Consider the following 18,404-nt stretch of genomic DNA (forward strand, 5'->3'; position numbering starts at 1 on the left):
TATTGACGAAAAGGTTCTGTTTGCAAGAGAGTAATATGTGGGTTCTTTTTTATTAAGAAGGCACGCACCTGAAGAAAAAAGGAACTGTTCAACGAGACGACCTCGCGCGTCTGTACGAGAGTCGCCCCACAGGGAGCTGTGCGCATTGAAATCGCCAAGAACAACATAAGGTTCTGGCAATTCATCTATGAAGGACTGAAATTCAGGTTTGTTTAGTTTGTAATGTGGGGGTATGTAAAGTGAACAAATAGTGATGAGTTTGTTTAGCAGGACAACTCGAACCGCCACTGCTTCGAGGGCCGTTCGTAGCTGCAAATGTTGACACGCTATGCTTTTTGAATTACAATGGCAACGCCGCCCGATGATGCGAGAGCATCATCGCGGTCTTTGCGAAAAGTAACGTGTTGTCGAAGAAAATTTGTGTGTTTTGGTTTTAAGTGTGTTTCCTGTAAACACAGCACTTTTGGATTGTGTTGGTAGATGAGTTCTTGTAGATCATCGAGATTCCTAAGAAGACCTCTGACATTCCATTGAATGATTTGTGTATCCATATTAAAGAAAGAATTGGTGCTGTGTTTACGGAAACGGTGGTGATGTCTTAGGTTACAGAGCTCTTTCGAGGCCCTGTAACGGGAGTTCTGCCCTTTTTGAAGCGTTCGAGGGAGCCTCGCTGCTCCTTAGGCGCTTGGTGCGCCTTGAGGATAGGTGTTGTGTCCATTGCCTCTTGTGAGGCGCCGGACACGTGCTCTTGTGAGCGAGAAGTTACAAGAGAGAGTCCTGCCTTGGAGGGCAAGGCCCCTGCGCCCACCAGCCCAGAGGTCGATGGGGCACCCTGCGGGATTTGGCTGCGCCGGCTGTTGCCAGCGCTTGAAGGGGCCGGGGAGGTTGGGACAGCCTCGGCGGCGGCCACCTTCGGCGTCAATGATCCCTCATTCTGGGTTGACGGAGCAGCACTAGCTGCATCCGCCAGGGGGGCGGATGGCGTCACTGCCGGCTCACTGTGTGTGGGTCGGACAGCCGCCGGAGACCGTTGTGGCGCTGCCCCCTGACGCGCCACTTCGGCAAAGGTGTTCTTTGGCAGGAAAGATACCCGCCTGCGTGCCTCTTTGAAACTTATGTTTTCTTTTACTTTAATCGTAACTATTTCCTTCTCTTTTTTCCAAGATGGGCACGACCGCGAGTATGCAGCGTGCTCGCCTTCACAGTTTACGCAGCGGAGAGAGTTTTCACAAGATTCAGAAGTGTGCTCATTAGCACTGCATTTAGCGCAGGTTTGGCGGCCTCGGCAGCTCTGTGAGCTGTGACCGAAACGCTGACATTTGAAGCAACGCAGGGGATTAGGGATATATGGCCGAACACGGAGCTTGATATACCCGGCCTCGATGGACTCGGGCAGGACACTTGTGCCAAAAGTGAGTATGAGATGTTTGGTCTGTATTTCCTTGTTGTCACGCCTCATCTTAATTCGCTTAACGTTGATGACGTTCTGCTCACTGAAGCCCTCCAAGAGCTCAGCCTCAGTCAGCTCCAAGAGATCATCATCGGAGACTACGCCACGGGTGGTATTCATAGTGCGATGCGGGGTTACTGTCACTTTGGCGTCGCCAAATGATACTAGGTTGGGTAGGTTTTCATATTGTTTAAGGTTGCGGAGCTCCAAGAGGAGATCACCGCTTGCCATTCTGGATACTTTGTAACCTGTACCAAGAACTTGGGTCAGAGACTTGGACACGAGAAATGGTGACATTGTTCGTACGGGTTTGTTTGGTGTTTCTGAGTGGACTACGTGGAAGCGAGGAAAAGTTTCATTTTGACGGGAGAAAATTTCTAAAACATCATCGGTGCGCCCCCTCTTCAGGGAGCGATCAGGTAGTGGAGGGAAGGAGCTAGCCATAAAGATATGTGAGATTTCGGCAGTAACGCCAGCCACCCACCATGGAGTCCTACAAGGGGACGCTGCAGCACCTGTGAAACACGGCCTGCAAACGCCAGCTGTACATTACCACTATAACCAAATATGAAATAACCTAGGTTGGCTATTCACACAAGGTTAACCCTTGCTGCCTAGAAAATTGGAAGTAAGCGGAAGCTAGGAGGAGACAGGAAAGATGAAAAGTAAGAGAAAGACGAAGATTGGAGAGAGAGAGAGATAGGAAAAGGCAACTACCGATTTCCCCCGGGTGGGTCAGTCCGGGGGTGCCGTCTATGCGAAGCAGAGGCCAAAGGGGTGTGTTGCCTCCGCCGGGGGGCCTTAAAGGTCCAAACACCCAGCATCAGCTCAACCCCCAGGATCCCCCTTTCCCCAGACACGGCTAAGCCGCGCACGGCTACACGCGGGAGGGTCCAACCCTCATGTGCTCGGGTCCGTGGTGTCGCAACACACCAAACGCCTGCTGACGCAGACGCCCCTGCGGGGCATTTACTACCCTCTAATTCCTCCAATAACAATGCTAGACTCGCCTCACTAGATAGCGTTCTAACGTTAAACGTTGCCAGGTTCAGATTCCAATGGCGGCCTGTCCGGAGCCAGGTATTCTTAGCACCCTCTGCAACGTCACAGATCTGACCGCCGCCGTGGTCAGTTGCTTCGCGGCTGCTGGGGACTGAGGGCCGGGGTTTGATTGTTGTATTCATATAGGAGGTTGTGGCGAAGTACTGCACCAGGGTGGCCAATCCTGCTCTGGTGAGAGAGTGCGTTACCGGTTCTGGTCACCGGGATCAGGCCGCACTCCAGGCCTGTTTGTGCAATTTTCTCAACACACGGTTTTTTTTGTATTTTCCGGTGGAGAATTGCGCGGCACCGCGATTTGAATCACGGTCCTCTTGCACTGGAGACGGATACTCTACCGTCCCCGCAGGAGTTAAATAAAAATTGAATTATGGGGTTTTGCGTGACAAAACCACTTTCTGATTATGCACGCCGTAGTGGAGGACTCCGAAAATTTCGACCACCTGGGGTTCTTTAACGTGCACCTAATTCTAAGTACACGGGTGTTTTCCCATTTCGCCCTCATCGAAATGCGGCCGCCGTGGCCGGGGTCCGATCCCGCGACCTCGTGCTCAGCAGTCTAACACCATAACCACTGAGCAACCACGGCGGGTCCCGCAGGAGTTGTACGCCTCATTTAACCTACAGTGGTGCCCTATTTGATCAGTCAAGGTGGACCAATCTGATGATGATATGTAGTGTTTAATGGCGCAAGGGCCAGGTTTGGCCAAAGAGCGCCATGACAAATGGTAGTGTTATCGATGTATTATGGAGATGTGACTTGGCTGTAAAGTGTGTTGTTGTGTTGTGTTGTGTTTTATGGCACATAGGCAACTAAGGCCATCATGCGCCAAGCTCAAGGTATAGGGGAATTTTCCGTGTAATTTTATAAAAATGTAAATAATAGTCGGTGGTCTTGAGTGCTTAAATAGTTAGGGTTACCTCATGATGGAGTAAGAAAAAGGTAGTAACAATGGGTACTGATAAAAACTTTTAAAAGGGGTCGGGTAACCTCAGCAGCCATCCTTGCCACAGCAAGGATCTCGAGGCTCCTAACCAATCAAATAAGGTCCTCAGCCTTTTTCTCAGGAATGAGAAATGGCTGTGGTGTATGAGGTGAAGTACTGCGTGATGATTTACATATTTTTAAGAAAACCAGCTTCTGTTAAAAATCTAAAAACGCTAGACATATCCACAATTGCATTATCACTCAAGAGCAGTGCTGGGTGAAAAGGGATGCATTGGTTATAAAATGGGGAAAAGCACTTTTTCCGTAGCTTTTCCAGTTTACAACATGAAATTAAAATGTGATTGACGGTAAGTTCATCTCCGCAAGTGCAAATTGGTTTGTCTTCTTTCTTCAGCAGAAAGTTGTGTGTAATGTGTGTGTGACCTATACGGAGACGGCAGATAATAACTTCCTTGAAACGCTTCTGGTGCACGCATGACTTCCATTCACCTAGAACTGGTTTTATTAATTGTAGCTTGTTATTTATTTCGCTGTTCCAACTGGACTGCCATTTTTTCCTTGCGTTACTATGCAGTAAGTTCATGCAATCTCTATAGGGCATATTTACATTCTTAATTTGTTTACCGTAAGCTTGAGCAGCGCATAAATCCGCTCTTTCATTGCCTTTTATGCCGACATGGCTTGGTACCCAGCAGAGCCTGATGTTTTGGCCTTGAGCTGTGGCTGCTGTAATGCTGTGTATGAGGTCTCCAAGCAGAGGAGCCATTGCATTTCCAGAATGAAAGGCCCTGAGCACACTCAGTGAGTCTGTGTAAATACCACTGTTGGTGAGTCTCTCATTTGCTATTTTTTCTATGGCTACACAGATGGCATAACATTCCGCAGTGAAGATGGAAGCACACTGTGGAAGTCTTACTATTTTATTCCAATTCCCCTGTACAGCTGCGCTTCCTACATAAGCATCTGTTTTTGAACCGTCTGTGTAAAAAGCTGCAAAATTGCTGTACTTTTCTTCAAGTGTGAGGAATTCTTGTATGATATGTTGTTGCGGAATTTCTTTTTTACGGAAGTGTGTTAGAGTGAAATCACAGATTTCAGGAAAATTGTGCCATGGCGGCAGTGGACCTCGCCTTTGGGCAATGTTGGGCAATATGTTTAGCATGCCGAGATTTTGGCACATCTCTTCGAAACGCAGGAGGAGTGGCCTAATAGTTTGTGGTTTGTTGTTAAACAGTGTTCTTGATGGGCACTTTGTAACTATGGGGTAACAGAGGTGTTTGGGAAGCGAACGGATCTTTAGAATGCACGAGTTTGTGAGCATGGCTCTTCTATCTGTAAGTGATGGTTCATTGGTTTCTACATGGAGACTGTTTATGGGTGATGTCCTGTATGCACCAGTGGAGAGACGCAAACCTAAATTATGTACTGGATCTAGCCGTTTCAGGTACGATGGTCTTGCTGACCCATACACTATACATCCATAATCCAGGATAGAGCGTACTACAGAGCGGTAAATTTGTAAGAGACAAGTCCTATCGGCGCCCCAGTGTTTTCTCGATAGCACTTTGAGTATGTTCAGGGACTGAGAAGCTTTCTTTTTCAAAGCATTTATATGAGGCAGGAAGGTGAGCTTCCTGTCAAATGTTACACCTAGAAATTTATGTTCATTTTTTACAGGCAGATCTATTTCGTTCAGGTGTAGGGTGGGATCTATTTGTATGCCTCGTCTGAGTGAGAAAAGAATGGCCACCGAATTCTGTGGGGAAAAACGGAAACCATTTCTGTCTGCCCATGTTACGAGTTTGTTTATTGTTAGCTGTATTTGTCTTTCGCATGTTGATATGTTCGAGGATGTGCAAGCTATCTGGAGGTCATCTACATAGAGAGAATACATAACGGATCTTGGGATTATTTTCCTGATAGAATTCATTTTTACAATGAAGAGTGTTGTGCTCAAAATACATCCCTGAGGTACTCCATTTGCCTGGATAAAATTCTTTGAAAGGGTTGAGCCAAGGCGGACATGAAATGTACGGTTAGACAAGAAGTCCTTCAGACAGTTCAACATCCTGCCGCGGATGCCTAGTTCAGCCAGGTCCTGAATGATCCCAAACCTCCACGTTGTATCATATGCCCTCTCTAAATCCAAGAACCCCGCAGGGGCGTCTGCGTCAGCAGGCGTTTGGTGTGTTGCGACACCACGTACCCGAGCACACGGGGGTTGGACCCTCCCGCGTGTAGCCGTGCGCGGCTTAGCCGTGTCTGGGGAAAGGGGGATCCTGGAGGTTGAGCCGATGCTGGGTGTTTGGACCTATAAGGCCCCCCGGCGGAGGCAACACACCTCTTCGGCCTCGGCTTCCCATAGACGGCACCCCCGGACTGACCCACCCGGGGGAAATCGGTAGTCGCCTCTTCCTGTCCTCCTCTCCAATCTTCGACTTTCTCTCCCACATTTACATCTTTCCTGTCTTCTCTTCACTTCTTTTACTTCCGTTTTTCCTGGCGGCAAGGGTTAACCTGGTGTAATTATCCAACCTTGGGTACTTTATAGTAGGTTATAGTGGCGATGCATGGCTGGCGTCTTCAGGCTTCCAATCCTGTAGCGTCCCCTTGTTGGGCTCCGTGGTGGGTGGCCACCATCGCCGCCGAATTTTCAAATTTTTTATGGCAGAAGCTTTTCCCCCAATACCTGATCGCTCCCTGAAGAGGGGGCGCACCGATGAACAGTTCAATTTTTTCATGCAACCGAAAGTGTCCTTTCCCAAATACCACGTTGTCCACAGTCAGCACGAAACAAAGACAGTCAGAATGATATCACCATTTCTTGTAGCCAAATCTATCACTGACGCAATAGGCCCCGGTTATAAAGTAACGAAGATGGGAAGTGGCGATCTTCTACTCGAAGTTCGCGACAAGCCACAATACGACAAACTCTCGAAACTTGTTGCATTTGGAGACATTCCCGTTTCTGTGGGCCCACACAGGTCAATGAACACAGTGCGCGGTGTCATCTCGGAAGATGACCTTATCGAACTTACCGAAGAAGAATTGCTAGAAGGATGGCAAGAACAGAACGTCGTCAAGGTACAAAGGATAAAAATAAGGCGCGATAACAAAGAAATACCAACCAGGCATATAATCATCACTTTTGGAACTAGCAACTTACCAGACTCAATAGAAACAGGATACTGCAAACTCCGTGTAAGGCCATACATTCCTAACCCACGACGATGCTTCAAGTGTCAGCGGTTCGGGCACGGTTCGCAAAGCTGCCGAGGGCGCACTACTTGTGCAAAATGTGCATCAAATGAGCACTCGTCTGACACTTGCAATTCCACCATCCGTTGTGCTAACTGTGAAGGGGATCACCCAGCATACTCTCGTTCTTGTCCATCCTGGAAAAAAGAAAAACAAATCATCGAAATCAAAGTAAAAATGAACCTTTCTTTCCAAGAGGCGCGCAAACGCTTCTCCATCAATCAATCTAGTCCATCCTACACCGATGTGGCGCGCCGGGGGGCAGCGCTACATCCTTCGGCGGCCGCCCAAGTCACACGGAGTGTGACGGCGATCACGCCATCAGCCCCCCCGGCTGGAACAGCAAGCGCTGTACCGGCCCCCACAAAGGAGGACCAGCAGACCTCCGGGCCTGTTGGACCAAAGGCCACTGCGCGTGCAGATAGGCCCACCACCCCCGCGAACGTGCCCGCTGCGCAGGCACTATCCACCGCCTCAGACGAGGTGATGGATGCAAATACAAATCCGGCGTCTCAGCCGCCGAAGGAACGGCGCAGCTCCCTTGAGCGCGCCCGGAAGATAGAGAGATCTCGTTTCACGGGCCCTGGAAAGATCTCGTGAGATAATCTAGTCCATATTTCTTAGACACACAGCACAAAACACATACATTATGGATACACAGATAATACAATGGAACGTCAGGGGTTTACTCCACAACCTAGACGACATTAAGGAACTTTTACATAAGTACAGTCCAAAGGTGCTGTGTGTCCAAGAAACACATCTTAATCCTTCACGCACGAACTTTCTCCGGCAGTATACCATTTATCGAAAAGACCGCAATGACGCCCTCACCTCGTCTGGCGGCGTGGCAATAATAGTAGATAAGGGTGTTGCTTGCCGGCAACTACAGCTTAAGACAACTCTAGAGGCAGTTGCAGTCCGTGCGGTACTGTTTAATAAACTTATCACAATTAGCTCTATATACATCCCCCCGAACTACCAACTTTCAAAAACAGAATTTCACACCTTTATCTATGAACTGCCCGAACCCTACATTGTCGTTGGAGATTTTAATGCACACAACACCCTTTGGGGAAGCCGTCGTTGTGATGCCAGAGGACGCTTAGTTGAAAACTTCCTCCTCACTACAGATGCTTGCTTGCTTAATGGGAAAGAACCTACATTTTACAGTGTCGCAAACAAAACATTCTCATCTATCGATTTAAGCATCGCATCGAGTTTACTCTTACCGCATCTGGAGTGGAACGTAATTAAGAATCCTTACGGGAGCGATCATTTCCCCATTGTCATAAAACTAACAAAAGGTGACGAGTGCTCCCCACATGTCTCTCGGTGGAAAGTCGATTGTGCCGATTGGACACGATACAGGGAGCTGACACATTTGACTTGGAACGACATCTGTAATCTATCTATTGAAGATGCAGTGACATATTTCACGGCGTTCATAGTTGATGCAGCGTCAGTATGTATCCCCATAACAAATGGATCGTCCTGTAAGCGACGTGTTCCATGGTGGAACGATGACTGCAAGAAAGCGCGTAGAAACCAAAATAAAGCTTGGAACAACCTTCGAGACGCTCCAACTACGGAGAATTTGATCATATTCAAGAAAATAAAGTCTGAAGGTAGAAGAACGCGGCGCCGTGCCAAAAGGGAGAGCTGGCAAAGATATATTTCTAGCATCAACTCTTATACTGACGAACGAAAAGCGTGGAACAGGGTGAATAAAATCAAAGGTCGGCAAACTCATCCTCTACCATTAGTAAACACGCAAGGAAATACCCTTCAGGACCAAGCTGACTCTCTTGGGGCACATTTTGAAAACATTTCTAGCCCAATCCATTACTCCGATGCATTCCTTAGATACCAGAAACAAGCTGAGAGACGGCCTCTGGACCTAAAAGGAAAGAACAATGAATCGTACAACCGTCCTTTCAATATGGCTGAATTTCAGGCTGCACTACATAGTTTTAATAAATCAGCTCCTGGCACCGATCGAATAATTTACGAGATGATCCAACATCTGCATCCCGAAGCACACAAAACGCTCCTCTCCCTTTTTAACGCCATATTCTCTGCCAGCTACATCCCGTCAGCCTGGAAGCAAGCACTCATAATCCCCATTCTGAAAGAGGGCAAGAACCCGTCTTTGACCAGCAGCTATAGGCCTATAGCCCTAACAAGCTGCCTATGTAAGTTTTTTGAGAAAATTACTAACCGTCGCTTGGTACATTTTCTTGAAAGTAACAAGATACTAGATCCCTTGCAGTGCGGCTTCAGGGAACATAGATCCACAACAGATCAACTTGTCCGTATCGAGACAAATATCCGGGATGCCTTTGTGCACAAACAGTTTTTCCTATCGGTATTTCTAGACATGGAGAAAGCATACGATACAACTTGGCGTTTCGGAATTCTTCGTGATCTAGCTGGAATGGGCGTCCGTGGCAACTTGCTAAAGGTGATTCAAAGTTATCTGTGCAACCGCACATTTCATGTTCGTGTTGGTAATGTCCTGTCTCGTCTATTTACTCAGGAAACAGGTGTGCCACAAGGTGGAGTGCTGAGCTGTACTTTATTCCTTGTAAAAATGAATTCGCTCCATACTATCATACCACGTACAATGTTTTATTCCGTATACGTGGATGATATCCAAATAGGTTACAAGTCATGTAATCTTAGTATCTGCGAGCGACAAGTGCAGCTTGGCCTGAATAAGTTGTCTAAGTGGGCAGACGAGAACGGCTTTAGACTGAACCCTGAAAAAAGTACATGCATTCTTTTCTCCAATAAGAGAGGGGTAATACCGGAGCCCGTTATTGATCTTAATGGAGATCGGCTATCTGTTAGTCATGAACATAAATTCCTAGGCCTCATTTTAGACTCCAAACTAACTTTTATCCCACACTTAAAATATTTGAAAATGAAATGCTTGAGGACAATGAATCTACTGAAGCTCTTGTCCCGCACATCTTGGGGAAGTGACAGAAGATGCCTCTTGAGCTTGTACAAAAGCCTTATACGGTCACGCCTTGACTACGGAGCCATTGTGTATAACTCTGCGACGCCTAGTGCTTTGAAGATGCTCGATTCCGTTCACCACTTGGGTATCCGTCTCGCTACTGGTGCGTTCAGGACTAGCCCCGTAGAAAGCCTGTATGCTGAATCTAACGAATGGTCCCTACATCTTCAAAGAACATATTTAAGTCTCTCATACGCCCTCAAAATGAAATCAGATTTCCATCATCCTTGCCATTCCGTTATTTACGACCTGTCTACGGCTAGGCTTTTCCGTAACCGCCCAGGCACTAGACCTCCTGTGTCCCTTCGGTTGGAAGCATTGTCCGAAGAAACAGGTGCGCCGATTTTAGAGATTGTCATAATGGCAACTACACGGCTTCCACCGCCTTGGGAGTGGAAGACTATCGAGTGTGACGTGTCGTTTGCAGAAATATCAAAACGAGCACCTGAGGCACACATACGGTCACATTTTCTCGAGCTTCAGGAGAAATATTCTTGTGCTGAATTCTACACAGATGCCTCTAAGTCTTCTTCTGGGGTTGCATACGCAGCACTAGGACCAGCATTCTTAATATCCGGTACATTGAACCCACATACATGTATCTTTACAGCGGAAGCATATGCAATACTTTCTGCAGTGAAGCACATCAGGCAAACGAATCTTACTAGGGCTATAGTATACACAGACTCATTGAGTGTAGTGCGAGCCCTTATGAACGTACGTAAACTTAAAAACACTGTCTTTAACGAACTGTATACATTGCTATGCTCAGCTTATAGTGCTAAACAAACGATCATCCTATGCTGGGTACCTGGCCACTGTGGCATAAAGGGCAACGAAGCTGCTGACGAGAAAGCTACTTCAGTAGCTTTTACTGATACGGATATAAACATAACCATCCCAGCCACAGATCTTAAAGCATACCTGCGTCATAACCTCAAAATCCATTGGCAGCAACAGTGGAATGCTGAGATATCAAATAAACTGCACTTGATAAAACCCAAATTAGGATATTGGGTATCGGAGAGAATGTCACGATATAACGAAGTCCTCCTTTGCCGTTTAAGAATAGGACACACTTACGGCACTCACTCTTACCTCTTGACTGGGGGGGATCCTCCCACTTGCAGTAAGTGCGGCCAAAACCTCACAGTCCTGCACGTTCTTATTCAATGCCCTGCAATAGAAACACAGAGGAAAAAGTATTTCATTTCTGCATATCGCGAAAATATTCCTCTTCACCCGAAATTTTTTCTCGGCAATGAACCGCTTTTTAATCCGAATCTAGTTTTAGCGTTTTTAGCTGAAACAGACAGTCTCGAAATCATTTGGCCAGGACATCTTTAGCTCACGTATACCAGCCTTGTATTCAAAGGCTTTCTTGAATCTTAAGTGTCAGTGCTATGTTTTATTGCATCATGCTTTTAACGAAACCCCATTACCATAGCCCACAGCTTTACTTAGAGTCATTATTTTAGCGACTATATATTTTACGCCATCCAGAGCGACCGATTTTAGGCCTTTTTACAGCCATGTCACATACACCATGAGAAATTCATTGTCTAACTCATTGCCTGCATCATTCACAATGCACTGTTAACATTACCTTTGTCATGGTGCTCTTTGGCCATCCCTGGCCCTTGCACCATAAAACACTACACATCATCATCTAAATCCAAGAAGACAGATAGACAGTGTTGCCTGTGTATAAAAGCTTCACGAACAGTGTTTTCAAGACGGACAAGGTGGTCGGTGGTGGAGCAAGCCTTTTTAAAACCGCATTGATGGACATCTAGGAGCTTCCGGTCTTCTAACACAAATGTTAATCTGATATTCAATAGACTTTCAAAGGACTTTGCTAGACAGCTAGTCAGAGCTATGGGCCTATAGCTGCTAGGGAGTGTGAATGGTTTTCCGGGTTTTAATAAAGGAACAATAATGGCCATCTTCCAGGCTTCGGGAAGCTTCCCCGATACCCAAACTTTGTTAAAAAAATTTAAAAGTGCTTCCACAGCCGGTTCAGAGAGATGAGCTAACATATGATAATGTATTTTGTCTGGGCCAGGTGCAGTTTGCTTACCAGCGGACAGTACTCTATTAATTTCCTGAACTGTAAGTAAGTTATTATATGGTTCATTTGTACCGCCACTTGTCGGCAGTCTTTGTCCTTCAGCTGTGTTTTTGTATTTCAGGAATGATTCTGAATAGTGAGATGAACTGGAGACCGCAGAAAAATATTCACCCAGAATATCTGCCTGTTCTTCTATATTTCTCTGTGTGCCAGGGTCAGAGAGAAATGGAACCGTGAATGGGGAGTAGCTGCCATTTATCTTTTTTACCATCTCCCACATTTGTTTTGATGTAATTGTGCTATTTATTGAGGACACGTAACCTTGCCATGAAGTTTTTTCTGCATTACGGCGAATATTTGGCTGTAAAGTGGCCTAAAAATTGTCGCTGTAAAGTGCGTAAAATCTACGTGCTATGAAATTATGGCGATGACTAATGACGATTACTAAGAACATTAAAATCCATCGTAGAAGAATGATGCAAAATCAAAAATATGTAGGATGTTAAAATTACTTGGAGCACTGCTGCCTCGCCAGAGCCCTTGAAAGACAAGGGCCTAGAGGCATGTGCTATACTAAAGAGATATCGCAGCGGCATCCTCTGAAGAGAGGACCCGCTACGAACATGTGGGGCTAAAAACATGCAGGACGACATCTTTCAGGAAATTTAGTACTGTGTTGGTGTCAAATAAAGGTTCTGGGCCGAGTAGCATTACGGGATGTAGGGGGATGTGCTGCCGGTATGCTAGGGAAAAATGTTTCCTTCTTTCAGATTCGGCTGCCCGACACTCCAGGAGGACGTGGAGGACGGTCAGCCTCTCCCCGCATCTACCGCAGGTTGGAGGATCATTTTCAGTGAGTAAGAAGTTGTGTGTGCCAAATGTGTGTCCTATTCTGAGGCGACAGAATAGGACATCTGTTCGCCGTGATTTTGTTACGGAGGGCCAAGAACCTAACTGTGGCTTTATCACGTGAAGTTTGTTATTTACTTCTGCGTCCCACTTACGTTGCCAGTGGTTTCGCAGTTTCCTTCTTAAAAAAGGCTTCAGATCCGTGACAGGGACCGAAGCAGTAGGGCTGACTGTATGCAATGAAATTGATGTGGCCATCTGGTCTGCTAGAACGTTACCCTCGATGCCCCTATGTCCAGGCACCCAGCATATAATGACATGCTGGTTAGACATATACGCTCTACAGAGGACGGAATAGAGCTCAGTAATTACGGGGTTTCTGTGTTTACAATGTGACTTCAAGGCTTTTACGACGCTTAAGGAGTCTGTAAATAAAATTGTTTTTTGAATATTTGATTTTCTGATATGTTTCACAGCCGACAATAGTGCATGGGCCTCAGCCGTAAATATGCTTGTTTCAGGGTGCAGTACACCGGATTCCGAGAAGGATGGCCCAATGGCTGCGTAGGACACCCCGGCATGCGACTTAGAAGCGTCTGTATAAAACTCTGTGCACGAGTACTTGTACTGGAGCTCCAAGAAGTGCATTTTGATATGTGTCTCTGACGCATGTTTAGTGACCTGTACAAAGGATGTGTCACACTCTATCAGCTGCCATTCCCAGGGTGGTACTATCTTAGCTGGAGGCATTAGGCGTTGGTCGAGAACTGGGACATCCATTTCCGTGCTAAGTTCTCTTGCACGCAGTGAGAAAGGAAGTCTCATAGAGGGTCTGTTATGAAAAAGTGTTTCACATGTCAAGTCGTTAACGGTTGTCAAACACGGATGTTCCTTATTAGGGCGCACTTTGAGAAAATAGTTGAAGTTCTCCGAAAATGGAGTGACCACTCATCGGACTCAACATACAAACTTTCAACAGGGCTTGTTCTAAATGCGCCAGTGGCCAGACGGATTCCCAGATGGTGATGATGATGTGTGGTGTTTTATGGCGCAAGGGCCAGGTTTGGCCAAAGAGCGCCATGACAAATGGTAATGATGACGATGTATTACGGATGGCGTGCACAATGAATTCCTCATGGTATATGTGACATGGCTGTAAAAGGGCCTAAAATCTGTAGCTGTAAATGGCGTAGAATATATAGTTGCTAAAATAATGACGGTGACTAGGCAGTGATGTGGGCTATGGCAATGGGCTTTCGTTAAAACATTATGAAATAAAACATAAGACTGACACCAGAGTTTCAAGCAAGCCCTTGAATGCAGGGCTGTTAGTCACGTGCTAAAAATTGCCTGGCCAAATGATTTTCAGGATGTCAGTTTCGTCTAAAAAACCTAAGACTGTTTGCAGTTTGAAAAACGGTTCGTCACTAAGAAAAAATGCAGGATGGAGAGGTATATTTTCGCGATATGCAGAAGGGAAATACTTTCTCCTCTCTGTTTCTATTGCAGGGCACTGGATAAGAACATGGAGGACAGTCAGGCTATCGCCGCACCTACTACAGGTAGGAGGATCCCCGCCAGTCAAGAGGTAGGAGTGAGTACTGTAAGTGTGTCCTATTCTTAATCGGCATAGAAGTACTTCCTTGTACCGTGCTGTTTTGTCACTTATCCAATTTCGCAATTTTGGTTTTATAATGTGTAACTTATTCAATGTTTGTGTATCCCACTCTTCTTGCCAATGATTCCTCAATTTACGGCGCAGAAAGGGCTTTAGTTCTGTGGCAGGAATGGGGATATTTCCATCTGTGGTGCTAAAACTCACTGACGTAGCTTTTTCGTCAGCATCTACGTTGCCTTTTATGCCTTTATGGCCAGGTACCCAGCATAGTATAATCGCTTGGCTGCACATATATGCGGAGCATAACAAGCTATACAGCTCATTAAAAACCGAGTTCTTATGCTTTCGTAAGCTAATTAGGGCTCTCACTACACTTAATGAGTCTGTGAAGACAATAGCCTTGGCGATATTTGTGAGCCGTATGTGTTGAATAGCCTTAAGAATGGCGTATGCTTCCGCTGTAAAGATACTGGTGTTTGGGTTTAGTGGTCCTGATGTTGAAAGTGAGGGTCCCAGAGCTGCATAAGCAACACCAGCTGGAGACTTCGAAGCATCTGTGTAAAATTCATCACATGAGTACTTCTCCTTGAGTTCCAGAAAATGCGAATATATGTGCGCCTCCGGGGCTCGTTTCGATATTTCTAAGAAAGAGATGTCGCATTGGATAGTCTGCCACTCCCAAGGCGGTGGAAGCCGTGTAGGAGCCATTAGGACATTGTGTAAAAGAGGAACCCCTGTTTTTTCTGAGAGTGCTTCCAACCGGAGGGACAGAGGAGGCCTAGTGGCTGGGCGGTTACGAAACAGCCTAGCAGTGGACAAGTCGCATATAGTGGAATGACAAGGATGTTCAACATCTGAGTTAACTTTTAGGGCGTAGGAGAAAGTTAAATATGTCCTTTGGTAGTGCAATGACCATTCGTTTGATTCGACGTAGAGGCTTTGCACAGGGCTAGTCCTAAAGGCGCCTGTAGCAAGGCGGATGCCTAAGTGGTGGACAGGATCTAGCATCTTTAGAGTACTAGGTCTTGCAGAATTATAGACTATGGCGCCATAGTCAAGGCGTGTTAATATTAGACTTTTGTACAGCTTTATTAGGCACCTCCTGTCGCTTCCCCAAGCTGTACGTGACAACAGCTTCAGAAGATTCATAGTCTTGAGGCACTTTGCCTTAAGATACTTCAGGTGTGGCACAAAAGTGAGCTTACTGTCTAGAAGGATCCCTAAGAATTTGTGTTCATGGCTCACAGATAACCGTTCTCCATTGAGACTGATTACTGGTTCCGCCAGTATCCCTCTTTTATTAGAGAACAGGACACACGTACTTTTTCTCGGATTTAGCCTAAAACCATTTTCTTCCGCCCACTTAGACAATTTATTTATGCAAAGCTGTACATGTCGCTCACAGATACTTAGATTACATGATTTAAAACCTATCTGGATATCATCTACATATACAGAATAAAACATACTACGTGGTATGGCAGTCTGGATGGAGTTCATTTTGACAATAAAGAGAGTGCAGCTCAGCACACCTCCTTGTGGAACACCAGCCTCCTGTGTAAATGGACGAGACAGAACGTTACCTACTCTAACACGGAACGTGCGATTGAAGAGGTAACTCTGAATGATGTGTAGCAAATTGCCTCGAACTCCCATTTCAGACAGATCGCGGAGGATTCCAAAGCGCCAGGTTGTGTCGTATGCCTTCTCCATATCTAAAAATACGGACAGGAAAAACTGTTTGTGGACGAAGGCATCGCGGATATTTGTTTCGATGCGGACAAGGTGATCTGTTGTGGATCTACCCTCTCTAAAACCGCACTGTAAGGGATCGAGTATCTTGCTGCTTTCAAGAAAATAGATGAGGCGACGGTTAATCATTTTCTCAAATAATTTGCATATACAACTTGTCAGAGCTATGGGCCTATAATTGTTGGGTGAGGAAGGGTCCTTGCCCTCTTTGAGGATAGGGATTACGATTGCTTCTTTCCAAACAGAAGGAATGTAGCCTGCAAAGAACAAGGAATTAAAGAGTGACAGTAGTGTTTTTTGGGTTTCGGGGTGTAAGTGTCTGATCATCTCATACATTATCCTGTCACTTCCTGGAGCGGACTTGTTGCAACAGTTCAGTGAGGCCTGGAACTCAGCCATTCCAAATGGACGATTGTATACTTCGTTGGATGTGCTTTTCCGATCCAAATTCATCTGTTCTGCTAGTCGCTGGTATTTTACGAATGTATCTGTGTAGTGAGATGTACTGGAAATGTGCTCGAAATGTGCTCCTAGACAATCTGCCTGATCCTCCAGGGTGTCTCCTTGTGTATTTAATAAAGGTAAGGGATGAGTTTCGCGGCCTTTTATTTTGTTAACCCTGTTCCAGGCTTTTTGTTCGTCTGCATATGAATTGATGCTGCTTATGTAGTTTTTCCAACTTTCCCGTTTAGCGCGGCGGCGTGTTCTTCTCCCTTGCGACTTGATCGCCTTGAAATTGATTAGATTCTCTGTGGTTGGTGAGTTACGGAGGAGATTCCAAGCCTTGTTTTGTTTTTTCCTGGCTTCCCTACACTCCTCATTCCACCATGGAATACGTCGTTTCGAGGGCGACCCTTTTGTTTGGGGGATACATACTGATGCAGCATCAATAATGAACGCTGTTATGTATGCTACTGCGTCGTCTAGGCTAAGTTCACAGATAATATTCCAGGGCAGCTGCGTTAGTTCGCGAAACTTCGTCCAGTCGGCTGAATCAACTTTCCATCGAGGAACATCTGCAGGACACTCACTTTGTTTTTTAAGGTTTAGGACGATGGGGAAGTGATCACTGCCATAAGGGTTATTAATGACATCCCACTGGAGATATGGCACAATTGTACTTGACGCTATGCTTAGATCTATCGAAGAAAACGTTTTATGTGTAGAGCTGTAAAATGTTGGCTTTTTCTTGTTAAGCAAGCAGGAACTTGAAGTGAATAGGATGTTTTCTATAAGCCGTCCTCTCGCATCACAGCGAGAGTCGCCCCAAAGTGGGCTATGCGCGTTTAGATCACCGACGACTATGTAAGGGTGAGACAGCTCATCAATAAAGCTTTGAAATGTTGTGCTAGAGAGTTGATAACTTGGGGGAATGTATACGGACGTGATAGTAACTAGTTTATGGAATAGTACTGCTTGGATAGCAACTGCCTCAAGGGGAGTTCGGAGTTGCAGTTGCCGACAAGCAACGCCTCTGTCTACTACTATTGCTACGCCGCCGGACGATGCAACAGCATCATCGCGGTCCTTCCGGAAAATAGCGTATTGCCTAAGAAAGTTTGTTTGCGTAGATTTAAGATGTGTCTCCTGAACACACAGCACTTTTGGATTGTATTTGTGTAAGAGTTCTTTGATATCATCGAGGTTGTGGATCAGACCTCTCACGTTCCAGTGTAATATTTGTGTATCCATATTGTTTGTGTTTATGTGCTGTGTGTCAAGAGATATGAATTAGGTTTGCTCAAGGGACCTTTCCAGGCCCCTTGATGCGGGGTATTTCTTTTTTCTTGGCGCGCTCCAGGGAGCAACGCCGTTCCTTCGGCGTCTGAGACGCCGGCGAAGTTTTTGTTACATCCATCGCCTCGTCAGAGGCGCTGGATGACGCCCGCTCAGCGGGCACTCTCGGGAGTTTTTCGGGCCTGTCTGCACGGGCAGTGGCCCTGGAACCGGCAGGCTCGGAGGTCTGCTGGTCCTTCTTGGTAGGGGGCGGAAGCGCAGTGGTTGCTCCCGCCAGGGGGGCTGATGGCGTAACCGTCGTCACACTCCGTGTGACTTGGACGGCCGCCGAAGGATGTAGCGCTGCCCCCCGGCGCGCCACATCGGTGTAGGAAGGACTAGAGTGGTTGTGGAGAGCGAAACGTTTACGTGCCTCTGGAAAAGATAGGTTTAGTTTGACTTTCAGTTCTATTATTTGTTTCTCCTTTTTCCACGAGGGGCACGATCGCGAGTAGGCGGGGTGATCTCCTTCACAGTTGGCACAGTGGTTTGGTGAAGTGCAGATGTCAGAAGCGTGTTCAGAAGAACTACACTTAGCACAAGTAGCATGTCCTCTGCAGGTTTGAGATCCATGCCCAAAACGCTGACACTTGAAGC

General features: G+C 46.3%; 1 protein-coding gene and 1 long non-coding RNA gene across 2 annotated transcripts in view; both read left to right on the forward strand.

Moving 5' to 3' along the window:
* Window positions 1-18,404, forward strand: part of LOC142557211 (uncharacterized) — an 82,701-nt gene that overhangs the window by 24,379 nt on the left and 39,918 nt on the right. The window lies entirely within an intron of this gene.
* LOC142557212 (uncharacterized) overlaps window positions 1,281-18,404 on the forward strand; it is a 220,910-nt gene continuing 203,786 nt past the window's right edge. The window contains exon 1 of the long non-coding RNA XR_012822745.1: window positions 1,281-1,412. This is a non-coding gene — a long non-coding RNA (uncharacterized LOC142557212). The remainder of the gene's footprint in view (window positions 1,413-18,404) is intronic.

The sequence above is a fragment of the Dermacentor variabilis genome, chromosome 9, assembly GCF_050947875.1.
Source record: "Dermacentor variabilis isolate Ectoservices chromosome 9, ASM5094787v1, whole genome shotgun sequence".
NCBI lineage: Eukaryota > Metazoa > Arthropoda > Arachnida > Ixodida > Ixodidae > Dermacentor > Dermacentor variabilis.